The sequence below is a fragment of the Ornithorhynchus anatinus genome, chromosome 1 (genome assembly GCF_004115215.2).
Source record: "Ornithorhynchus anatinus isolate Pmale09 chromosome 1, mOrnAna1.pri.v4, whole genome shotgun sequence".
In the NCBI taxonomy this organism is placed as follows: Eukaryota; Metazoa; Chordata; class Mammalia; order Monotremata; family Ornithorhynchidae; genus Ornithorhynchus; species Ornithorhynchus anatinus.
Window position 1 is genome coordinate 69,297,206 of NC_041728.1, and position 11,443 is coordinate 69,308,648.

The window sequence follows — 11,443 nt, forward strand, 5'->3', positions numbered from 1 at the left end:
GTGTGTAGAACACTGTACTAAGCACTTGGGAGACCATAATGCAACAATAAACAGACACATTCCCTGCCTACAATGAGCTTACAGTCTAGGGAGGAGGAGAGAGATCAATAAAATAAATACAATTACAGAAGTAATAATGATAATAATAATAATAATTTCTTTTGCTAAGTATTTACCATGTGTCAAGCACTGTTCTGAATGCTGGGGTAGATACAAGGTAAGCAGGTTATCCCACATGGGGCTCACAGTCTTAATTCCCATTTTATAGATGAAGTAACTGAAGTACAGAGAAGTTAAGTGACTTGCCCAAAATGACACAACTGATGAATGGCAGAGCTGGGATTAGAACCCACAACCTCTGACTCCTAAATCCAGGTTCTTTCCACTAAGCCACGCTTCTTCTCTATGTACTTAGGTGCTGTGGGACTGGGAGAGGGGAAAGAGCAAAGGAAAAAGCTTGGGTTTGATGCAGAACTGAGTGGGAGATGAAGAAAGAAATCTGGTAAACCTCTTGGAGGAGTTGTGCTTTCAATAACACTTTGAAAGGGGGAAGAGTAATTGTCTGTTGAATTTGAGGAGGGAGGGCATTCCAGACCAGAGGCAGGACGTGGTGAGGGGTTGGTGGCAAGACAGGCAAGATAGAGGCACAGTGAGAAGATTAGCACTGGAGGAGCAAAATGTGCAGGGTGGGTTGTAGAAGGAGATAATTTGAGGTGCGGTAGGAGGGGGTAAGGTGGTGGAAGGCTTTAAAGCCAATGGTAAGGAGCTTTTGTTGGATGCAGAGGTGGATGGGAAACCACTGGAGTTTTTTGAGGAGTGGGGTGACATGTCCTGAACGTTTCTGTAGAAAGATGACCCAGGCAGCAGAGTGAAGTATGAACTGGAGTGGGGAGAGACAGGAGGCTGGGAGGTCAGCAAAGGAAGTTGATGCAGTAATCCAGGCGGGATAGGATGAGTAATTGCATTAATGTGATAGCATTTTGGATGGAGAGGAAAGGGTGGATTGCAGCAATGTTGTGAAGGTGGAACCGACAGGATGTAGTGATGGATTGAGTATGTGGGTTGAATGAGAAATAGAGGAGTCAAGGATAATGCCAAGGTTATAGGCAGGAGTCAAGTATAATGCCAAGGTTATAGGCTTGTGAGTCAGGAAGGATGGTGGTGCCGTCTACAGCGATGGGAAAGTCAGAGGGAGGACAAGATTGGAGTGGGAAGATAAGGAACTCTGTTTTGGACATGTTAAGTTTGAGGAGACTAGAGGACAACCAAGTAGAGATGTCTTAAAGGTAGGAGGAGATGCAATATTGGAGAGAGGGAGAGAGATCAGGGCTAGAGATGTAGATTTGGGCATAGAGGTGATGGTTGAAGCCATGGGAGTAAATGAGCTCTCCAAGAGAGTGGGTATAGATGGACAATAGAAGGGGACCCAGAACCAAACTTTGAGGGACCCCCACAGTTAGGGGGTGGGAGACTGAGGAGGAGCCCACAAAGGAGACTGAGAATGAGCGGCCAGAGAGATAAGAGGAGAACTAGGAGAGGACAGAGGCAGTGAAACCAAGGTTGGATAACGTACCCAGGAGAAGAGGGTGGTCCACAGTGTTGAAGGCAGCTGAGAGGTCGAGGAGGATTAGAATGGAGTAGAGGACATTGGATTTGTCAAGAAGGAGATCACTGGTGACCTTTGAGAGGGTGGTTTCAGTGGAGTGAAGGGAACCGAAACCAGATTAGAGGGGATCAAGGAGAAAATTGAAGGAGAAGAATGAGACAGTGGTTGTAGACAAGTGGCTCAAGGAATTTGGAGAAGAATGGAAGGAGGGAGATGGGGTGATAACTGGAGGGAGCTGTAGGGTCAGAGGCGGGTTTTTTTAAGATAGGAGACACACACACACACACACACTTGTATACACACACTCATAAATATGTTCCAAAGGTGCTTCTGCATTTACACCACTCCACTCACATTTGGGAGGGTAACCAGGTTGAAATCCAGGGAAAGAAAAGAGATAGAAAAAAGCAGAGTCGGACAAGTCCTGAGTTACAGTCATTCCCTCGAGGTGTCTTCCAACTGGATGGGATCCATCCAGAAGTCCAAGGTCCTTCACCTGATTTTTAGAAATCTGATCTGGCCCCTGGAGAATCTGAGGAAGGTCAAGGGGAGAGGTTGAGTCCTCCTTAGCTTGATGAGGAGAATGAAAATCCATTAACTTCAAAGAATCCTTAGTCCTTCCAAAGACAGCTGCATCGCTCTGGCTTCAAAATAAAAAGCTAAGCTGAATATTCACCCATTTTTCTTTCATGAAGGTGAAACAACAGGGGAGTCTGATTTCAGATGTATTCGTTTGTATTTTTGGACACACAGAAATAGTCTTGAACCAATATGACCTGAACTCAGTATGCCTTGTTTGGAGAAATCACAAAGTCCTAGAACTGAGTGGGTCTCCATGTGGTCAACTGTTCCACCCCTCCTGCCTCCAAGCCGGTAAAAGATTCAACCGTCCAGGGCAGATGATTCCCTTCTTTTCTCTTAAGGGACTTCAGTGATGGGGGACCCCTTGACATTCCTTAGAAGTACATTTCAGGGTTTTATCAGACTGAGAGTCAAGAAAGTCTCCCTTTATCCTTTCATCCAACCAAGCTCCTGCAAAGGCAGGAAAAACAAAGGTCTATCAGTCAATCAATCAATTGATCCCTGGTATTTTTTGAGCCCTTACTCTTTTTTCCCCTATAGTATTTGTTAAGTGCTTACTAGGTTCCAGTCACTGTACTAAACTCTGGAGTAGATACGAGCTAATCAGGTGGGACAGAGTCCATGTCCCACATGGGGTTCACTGTCTTAATCCCCATTTTTCAGATGAGGGAATTGAGGCATAAAGAAGTTAAGTGACTTGCCCAAAGTTACACAGCTGACAAGCGGTGGAGCCGGGATTAGAACCCGCAATCTCTGACTCCCAAACCCGTGCTTTTTCCACTAAGCCATGCTTTATTAGTATTGATTATCATTTAATTGCATTCGTAGAGTGCTTACTGTGTGCAAAACATGGTATTAAGTACTGGGGAAGGGAAAAAGGATAAAAATTCTGAAAGCTGAGTCTGAGCTTGGTCTGGAAGAAAAAGAATGCTGGTTATTTTTTAAAAATACGGATGGTGCAGTTTAACTGCGATCAAATACTTGAAAACTGCAGTCCTATAACTTCAGAAATGATGAATTTGCAAGGCCGATGCTGTAGTGGATAGAGCACAAGCCTGGGAGCCAGAAGGCCATGAGTTCTAATCCCAGCTCTGCCACTTGTCTGTTGTGTGACCTTTGGCAAGTCACTTTACTTCTCTGGGCCTCAGTTACCTCATCTGTAAAATGGGGATTGAGACTGTGAGCCCCACATGGGACAGAGACTGTGTCCACCCTGATTTGCTCGTATATAATACCAATAATAATGGGGATATTTGTTAAGCACTTACTATGTGCAAAGCACTGTTCTAAGCGCTGGGGGGATACAGGGTGATCAGATTGTCCCACGTATCCACCCCAGTGCTTAGTAAAATGCCTGGCACATAGCAAGCACTTAACAAATACCACAATTTTAATTATCATTATTTGTAAATCATTCTATGTCTGCTTCTCCCAGTAGGTTTTAAACTCCTTGTTGACAAAGATTATTGTCATTATTACTATTATTGTATTATTGTATTTGTGAAGCACTGTTCTAAGCGCTGGGGTAGATACAAATGAATCAGATTGGACACAGTCCCTGTCCCAGATGGGAATCACATTACACAAATACCGCACTTATTATGAGAAGAAACTGTATGGTGAAGTTTATGCCTTACCCAAAAGGCCCTCGGACTGCAAAAAGGTCCTAATTGGCATGGGGACCGTTTCTCTTAGGGAAGGAGAAAGATCAACGAGGCCAGGGGACATGAGTTTGTAAATTGCACCTCCTGGAAGACTAGTTCCATGAGTGGGCTAACACTGTTCGGAACAATAATTCATCATATCAGTAAACAGAATGCTTTAACAATGAACTTCCTTAATTTATGAGGCGCATATTTGAGGGTCTTTGTGAAGTATTATTTCCCTAAGCAGCCAGATTAATATGGGGACTTTTTCTTGCATCTGTTTAGAGTAGGCAGACTCTGTGGTATAATATTCAAGGACCGCTCTCAGGAAAAACTAACTGTGTTCTGAAGGAAAGGCTTAACAGTCTTTTTTCCATTTTGGGGGCCCTGAAGGTTTTGGTGCAAGTCACTTCCCTTCTCTTTGCCTCGGTTACCTGATCTGTAATTGGGGATTGAGTCTGTGAGCCCCATTTAGGAGAGGGACTGTGTCCAACTTCATTTGCTTGTATCCACCCCAACCCTTAGTACAGTGCCTGGTACATAGAGAGCCCTTAACAATACCACTATTATGATAAATCCTAAACATCTATGATCTGAAATAAGGCCCCATTGCCTTTTCAAAGCCCCAAATAAAATGATTTTTAATTCCCCCCTTAGTGCTTTTGACATTACCAAACTGGCCCTTGATACATCAGAAGCCTAAGTCTCTGTTGGCTTAGGTGGTTAAGTTCCTGTGGGCAGTGGACCCTGAGAATATACCCAATTTAAAGTATTCCCAGCCTAGCTTCCCATCACCCTTTCTGGAAATTATGATTCCAGAAGTCCATATTCTAACATCCCTAAGCCTCTCACATGCTATTCTAATGAAGCCTTCCAGTTGGCCCTCTCGGACTCACTTCTCCAGAGGTCTGAGTCTGCATTTCCAGGCCCGTAAAGAGCCAACAAGATTTCAGTCCTGAGGAGCTCAAACCCAGATTTCCAGAGTCTGATCTTCAGTGGCACATGAGAATCGTGGAATCACAAAGTCACGGCACTGGAAGCTTCTTCAAATATCTCCAGAGGGGGCCACAAAACCCTTGTCGGATGAGGCCTGATACCTTTACTGCAAAAGGAGTTATGAACTGCCTTTCTCAAACGCGCCCTTTCCCCCCAAGTCCAAGGGCCGACCCCGATCCCCTATTAAATTGGGCGCTCACATGCCAAGGGGACCATTAAACTTGAGTGCTCGCTTAAATGCTTTCCAGGAGTTGGCGGCAGGGGTCTGAAGAGGGCACATGAACACAGAAGTCCGTTGGGGGTTCACCCATGGGAGCGGAGAGGCACCGCCGTTAGCCGTTCTCAGTCGCGGACCGAGCTATGCATCGCATTGTTTATATAAGAGAAAGGCGCCTATTCTTGGACGGACCCCTTTCACTGCTCCAAATGGCTACAATCAACAGCGCGAAGGCCCTAATTGCCGCAGCCCATTAGGAATAATGAGTTTTACATGGTAGAAGCCAGGGATAAAAGAAGAAAATTCAAACATAAAAGGTTAAAAGACCAACATATACTGCCTGGAAGTGTAAAGGACATGTCACTCGGTGGCTCATTACCGCAGACCGACCCATGGGAAAAAGCGCCAACCAGTTCAGAGGCTTTCCCAGGATGCAGCCGCAAAAGTTACAAAAGATAAGGACTGACCGGTGGAACGGGCTCTACTAATGAGAGTTGAAGGTTGTCTGAAATATCCCGATGACCCCGCAGATGGGATGCTGATTAAGGTAGCTGCACCAGGCTCCTTTCTGGTCTGACGGCCTGCTACAAAGCTTGGCCAACGCGCAGCCAACAGTCCGTGAAGGTGTCTCCATTCTCTATGACATAGCTGGGGCTGTTGGGAGTTGAAGCAAAAAAAAGAGAGAGAGATACCAACCAGCATAATGCCCAAATGTTGTGTGTGAGTATGCTGGGGAAACAGCGCAAGCGAGGTAATCAGCCACGATTACCTCATGGCTGTGGGCTTTGCCCCGCCACTTACGTGACTAATTACATGACCGCGTGGGAGAAGTCCCAAAGCAAATTTAGGTCTCCTGGGTTTGATGGGGGAAAAAAAATCCACTGAACTGTGGGTGCTGTTTCATCAAAGTTTCATATGTAATAAAGCCAAAGGATCACTAAAGTCAAGGCCAAGATCATTAACTACGGATTTGAAACGCAAAGCGGAATGTTTTTCCCAAATAGAAGTAGATGCGTGGGCCAAGGAAGAATGAAAATTGTTTTTTGTCTCAAGGATTTCCGAGCCAGCCGTGCTCATGGCAGAGACCTCTTGATCTCCAGGGTGTCTCTGAGAGGCACGATGTGAAGGTCGTGACAGGCATTTTCATTCCATCTCCACCACTACCTTGTAATGCGACTTCGTGCGAGTAAATTAACATCACTGTGGAGTGCCTCAATTTCATCATCAGTGAGATGGAGATGATGACATCTGCCCATTAGCGGCTACACAGGAATGACAAACGGATTATTGGAGTCATCCATGTTTTGGAAAGATGCTCCATCCGGATCGTGGAAGTTAAACAAATATGAAGTGCTTTCTTATTAAGCAAGCCAAGAAAGCCCTGGCAAAGCATGACTTTCCCAAGATACTTGAGAAGGGCATTTCTCCATATGTTTTTAATTGATAGAATTTTGAAAAATGAATTAAAGAAAGCAATACTGCTGACCCAAGTCATGAAACGAGTAGCACACTGCATAATGGTGGCCCCAAGTAAGCCAGAAAAGGAGCAAAAAAAAAGCCCCACGATAATGTACATGGGAGATAACCAAGGCCTTTTGTTGTGTTTTCCGACAGTCAGTCAGTGTCTACTCAGACAAAACCTAGAGGCTATCCAGAGTGGATGATTATCTAGATAATTTTATCAGTGTGGTCAATTCATTTTGAGAATTTAGGCCAAAACAAACATGTCCTTCATGCACAAGCAGGTTTGGGGCCTCTTTCCTTACACAGTTCCCTGAATAGGTTCAGCTTACTGAATGGCATAGTAGAAATATCCCAATATGTTTCCTATACAGTAAAGACCTATTAATTGCACACACAGCTTCAAAGAACCATCTTACCTTCTGTAGGCACCCAGATAGGGTTTCATCCTGAAAGAGCTTTTATTTTTTAATCCCCCATGAGGATAATATATCATTCGAAAAGGAAATTAGATCCCTAGAATGCTCTGCAGTCTGATAGCTTGAAGGGTCACAAATCATAATCATCATCAGCATCGCAGTTATTTATTAGGAACCAAGTGTGACTAGGCGCTTGGAAAATACAGGGAAAATGAGCAGACAGTCCTTGCCCTCAAAGAACTGACCATCTACAGAAGAGGAAGCCCATGGAGAAATTCCAAGCCTCAAAAACAAAGGAGAGTGACCATAAGACAAAACCACAGCAGAAACAGTTGACTTCAAACCACCGGCAGTTGCTCACGACCAACCTCCTTCCTGAGGCATTAGAGGTCCCAGACGTTCCCAACATCTGGAACGGACTAAATGCTGTGGCCAGATCTTCCCTTGTGGTGGCTCTGATGGCGGCAAACACATGATCCCTTCCGAAAAGTGGTGGGAGTTGAGGGAGAGCCCGGGTGTTAGGTTTCATCCCTGCAGGTCTGAGGACCTCCAGGGTTTGTTTATTATGGTATTTGTGAAGCACTTACTACCCTCTCAGGGTTGCACCTGGAGAGTTTCCAGTACTCTACCAGTCTTGGCTATGGAACAGAGAGTCAAGTAGAGGCCTACCCATTCCCTTCCTAGCTTGGGCAGTACATTGTGAGTGGAAGGCAATCTGCCGCAAGTCAAAACTCACCCATGCTGGGCAGCAGCAGCATGGGAGAGAGTTGAGGGTGGAGATTCGAGTTTACTGCGCGGAAGGTGGCAATGGTAAACCGGATCGTATTTTTACCAAGAAAACTCTCTGGATCCACTACCAGAACGATTGCAGATGGAGAGCAGGGTGTTCTGGGAGAGATGGGTCCAGTGTGTCGCTATGGCTCAGAAACAACTCGACGGAATAAGACAAGACAAAAAGGACTTACTATGGGGGGGGGGGTGTGAGTGTGTGTGTGTGTGTGTGTGTGTGTGTGTTTTAAGGGTATTTGCTAAGCACTTACTATTTGCCAGGCACTGTTCTAAATGCAAGGCTAGATACAAGCTAATCAGGTTGGGCACAGTCCCTATCCCACATGACATTCCCAGTCTTAATCCTCATTTTACAGATGAAGCCACTGAGGCCCAGAAAAGTGAAGTGACTTGTCCAAAGTCACACAGAAGACAACCCAGGTCCTTCTAACCTCCAGGCCCATACTCTAACCATTAGCCCATGCTGCTTCTCAGTCATTCCATGTCAAACACTGTTCTAACTGTTCTAAGCTCTGGGCATGTTGTCTCTTCCTGAAAAGTGGTGGGAGTGCGGAGAGAGGCCAAGTCTCAGTATTATCCCTGCAGACCTGGGGACCTCCAGAGTTTGTTTATTTTTTATGGTATTTGTTAAGCATTTACTGCGTGATCTCCTCATAACAGGTGGTAGAAGTGTGAGGAGAAGCTGGGTCTCAGATTTAAAACTCACCTCCTCCAAGAGGCCTTCCCAGACTGAGCTCCTCTTCTCCCTCTACTCCCTCTGCCATCCCCCCTTTACCTCTCCGCAGCTAAACCCTCTTTTCCCCCTTTCCCTCTGCTCCTCCCCCCTCCCTTCCCATCCCCTCAGCACTGTACTCGTCTGCTCAACTGTATATATTTCCATTACCCTATTTATTTTGTTAATGAAATGTACATCGCCTCGATTCTATTTAGTTGCCATTGTTTTTACGAGATGTTCTTCCCCTTGACTCTATTCATTGCCATTGTTCTTGTCTGTCCGTCTCCCTCTATTAGACCGTAAGCCCGTCAAACGGCAGGGACTGTCTCTATCTGTTGCCGACTTGTTCATTCCAAGTGCTTAGTACAGTGCTCTGCACATAGTAAGCGCTCAATAAATACTATTGAATGAATGAATCTCTTCAGGTCTAGACAGCGTGGCTTAGGGGATAGTGCATGGGCCAGGGAGTTAAAAGGATCTAGATTCTAATTCCAACTCCACCACCTGTCTGCTGTGTGACCTTGGGCAAGTTACTTCGCTTCTCTGGGCCTCAGTTACCTCATCTGTAAAATGGGGATTTCATTATCCTATTTATTTCATTACCCTATTTATTTCATTACTCTATTTATTTTGTCATTACCCTATTTATTTTGTTAATGAGATGTATATCACCCTGATTCTATTTATTTGCTACTGTTTTAATGAGATGCTCTTCCCCTCGATTCTATTTATTGCCATTGTTCTTGTCTGTCTGTCTGTCTGTCTCCCCCGATTAGACTGTAGAGCCCATCAAAGGGCAGGGACTGTATCTGTTACCGATTTGTACATTCCAAGTGCTTAGTACAGTGTTCTGCACATAAGTAAATGCTCAATAAATACTATTGAATGAATGAATGAATGAGTGTGAGCCCCGTGTGGGACAGGAACTGCATCCAACCTGGGAAACTTGTATTTACCCCAGTGCTTAGATCAGTGCTTGGCATGTAGTAAGTATTTAACAAGTACCACAATTATTATAGAGATTTATTTGTGTGTGGCGTTTGTTAAGCATTTACTATGTATCAAACACTTTTCTAAGCACTGGGCGCTAATCCCCTCATGAAAAGTGGTGGGAATGCCAGGAGAGGCCAAGTCTCAGGTCACATCCCTGCAGACCTGGGGACCTCCAGAGTTTTTTTTTTCTATGGTATCTGTGAAGCGCTTAACTATGTTTCAAGCACTGTTCTAAACACTGGGGTAGATATGAGTTAGGCTGGATACAGTCCCTGTCCCACGTGGGCCTCACAGTCTAAGTAGGAGGGAGAACAGGTATTGAATCCTCACTTTGCGGTTGAGGAAACTGAGGCCCAGAGAAGTTAAGTGACTTGCCCAAGATCACACAACAGGCAAGTGTTGGAGTCAAAATTAGAACCCAGGTCCTCTGGCTTTCAAGCCCATGCTTTATCCAGTAGGCCATCCTGCTTCGCAGCATGGGGGAGATCCAATGCCTGAATGGTTCAGAAAGTTGGGGTGAAGCTGTGAAGTTTGCTGTCCTATTTGGGCAGAAACCACACTACAAATCTTTCAGAACAAGTTCAAGGCAGCCTAAGTTGAGACAGCAGCAACGAACCATCCCCATCAGGATGAGAGGAATAGAGAAAAATGTAAACAAAATGGCATTTCCGTGACTTTCTCCCTCTACTGACAATTAGGACCATTCAAGGCTACTCCCATATTTTCTCCAAGAATTAACAGGAAATAGAGTTCAAATGCTTTAAATGTGTAATTACTTTTTCGGTTTCCCTGAATTGTGAAGGAACAAGATTTTACTGAACTCTAATCCTGAACCCACATAAATCCAAATTATTTTCATCCTTTGGCCCACCTACTACTGCACTCGCTCTATGAGAAAGAAGATGTGTCTTAATGTGTTTCACCAATTTTTTTTTGCTGCAAACATTGAGTCTATGTCCCAAAAGCTGTGTCCCTGAGGCTCAGAATAAAAGCCTAGTAAATTCAGTTGTATCTATCCCTCAGGGGTTGCCTATCGTGAGAGTTCCCAGAATCCATGTCAGAATTGACACAGGAGCCAAATCAATCAATTAATCAATCATATTTAGAGTGCTCACTGTGTGTAGAGCACTGTACTAAGCATTTGGGAAAGTACACTATAGCAAAGTTGGTAGACACATGCTCTGCCCCCATAAAGTCTAGTCTTGTTTTGTCATATGCTGTTGAGTTGTTTCTGACCCACAGCAACACCATACCCCTCTCTCCATCAGCAATCGTTCTGGTAGTGGATCCGTAGACTTTTCTTTGTAAAAATACAGACGTGCTTTACCATTGCCGCCTTCCGCACAGTAAACTCGAGTCTCCACCTTCGACTCTCTCCCATGCCGCTACTGCCCAGCACGGGTGAGTCTTGACTTGTAGCAGATTGCCTTCCACTCGGTAGCCACTGGCCAAGCTAGGAATGGAATGGCTATGCCTCTGCTTGACTCTCCCTCCCATAGCCAAGACTGGTAGAGGACTGGAAACTCTCCAGGTGCAACCCTAAGAGGTCCTGTAAAGTCTAGACTGGCATTAATATAAATAAATTAGAGATAAATAATGAATAAAGGGTGCTAATCCAAGTGTCAATGCCAAATGTCATATAATGCAGTAAACAACTGAGGAGAAAGCAAGGATACATTATCACTTAAATCTTTTTCCCTGAGAATATTTTTGGCAGTCATTCTACCAGTAATTTTTTCTCCTTCATCAAAGTAGTTAATTGGTGGTTTTCAGGACCGAGCTTTTTTTTTTCTTAGAAAAGCAAAACTAAGAATCAATTCAAGTTCTTTCCTCTCAGGGGAAAAAGACATTTTGAAGATACACAAATAGACAGTGCTTCCCCTGAATGCTGAAGTTTTCTAACTCCAGCTGATATCTAAGATCTAGATGTCCTCTAAGTGACATCTAAGATGTCAGCTGGAGTAGACGCTTACTTTTCCAGAGAAAAGAAGCAGGGGCTAAAGGGGATTGGTCTTAATT

The 11,443-nt window shown here is 44.6% G+C and overlaps 1 non-coding gene across 1 annotated transcript; it reads right to left on the reverse strand.

The window, feature by feature from the left end:
- Positions 1-10,835: 10,835 nt before the first annotated feature.
- LOC114817133 lies at positions 10,836-10,973 on the reverse strand. Its single transcript, XR_003764982.1, has one exon. It is a non-coding gene; the product is annotated as a small nucleolar RNA SNORA7 (small nucleolar RNA).
- Positions 10,974-11,443: the final 470 nt, after the last annotated feature.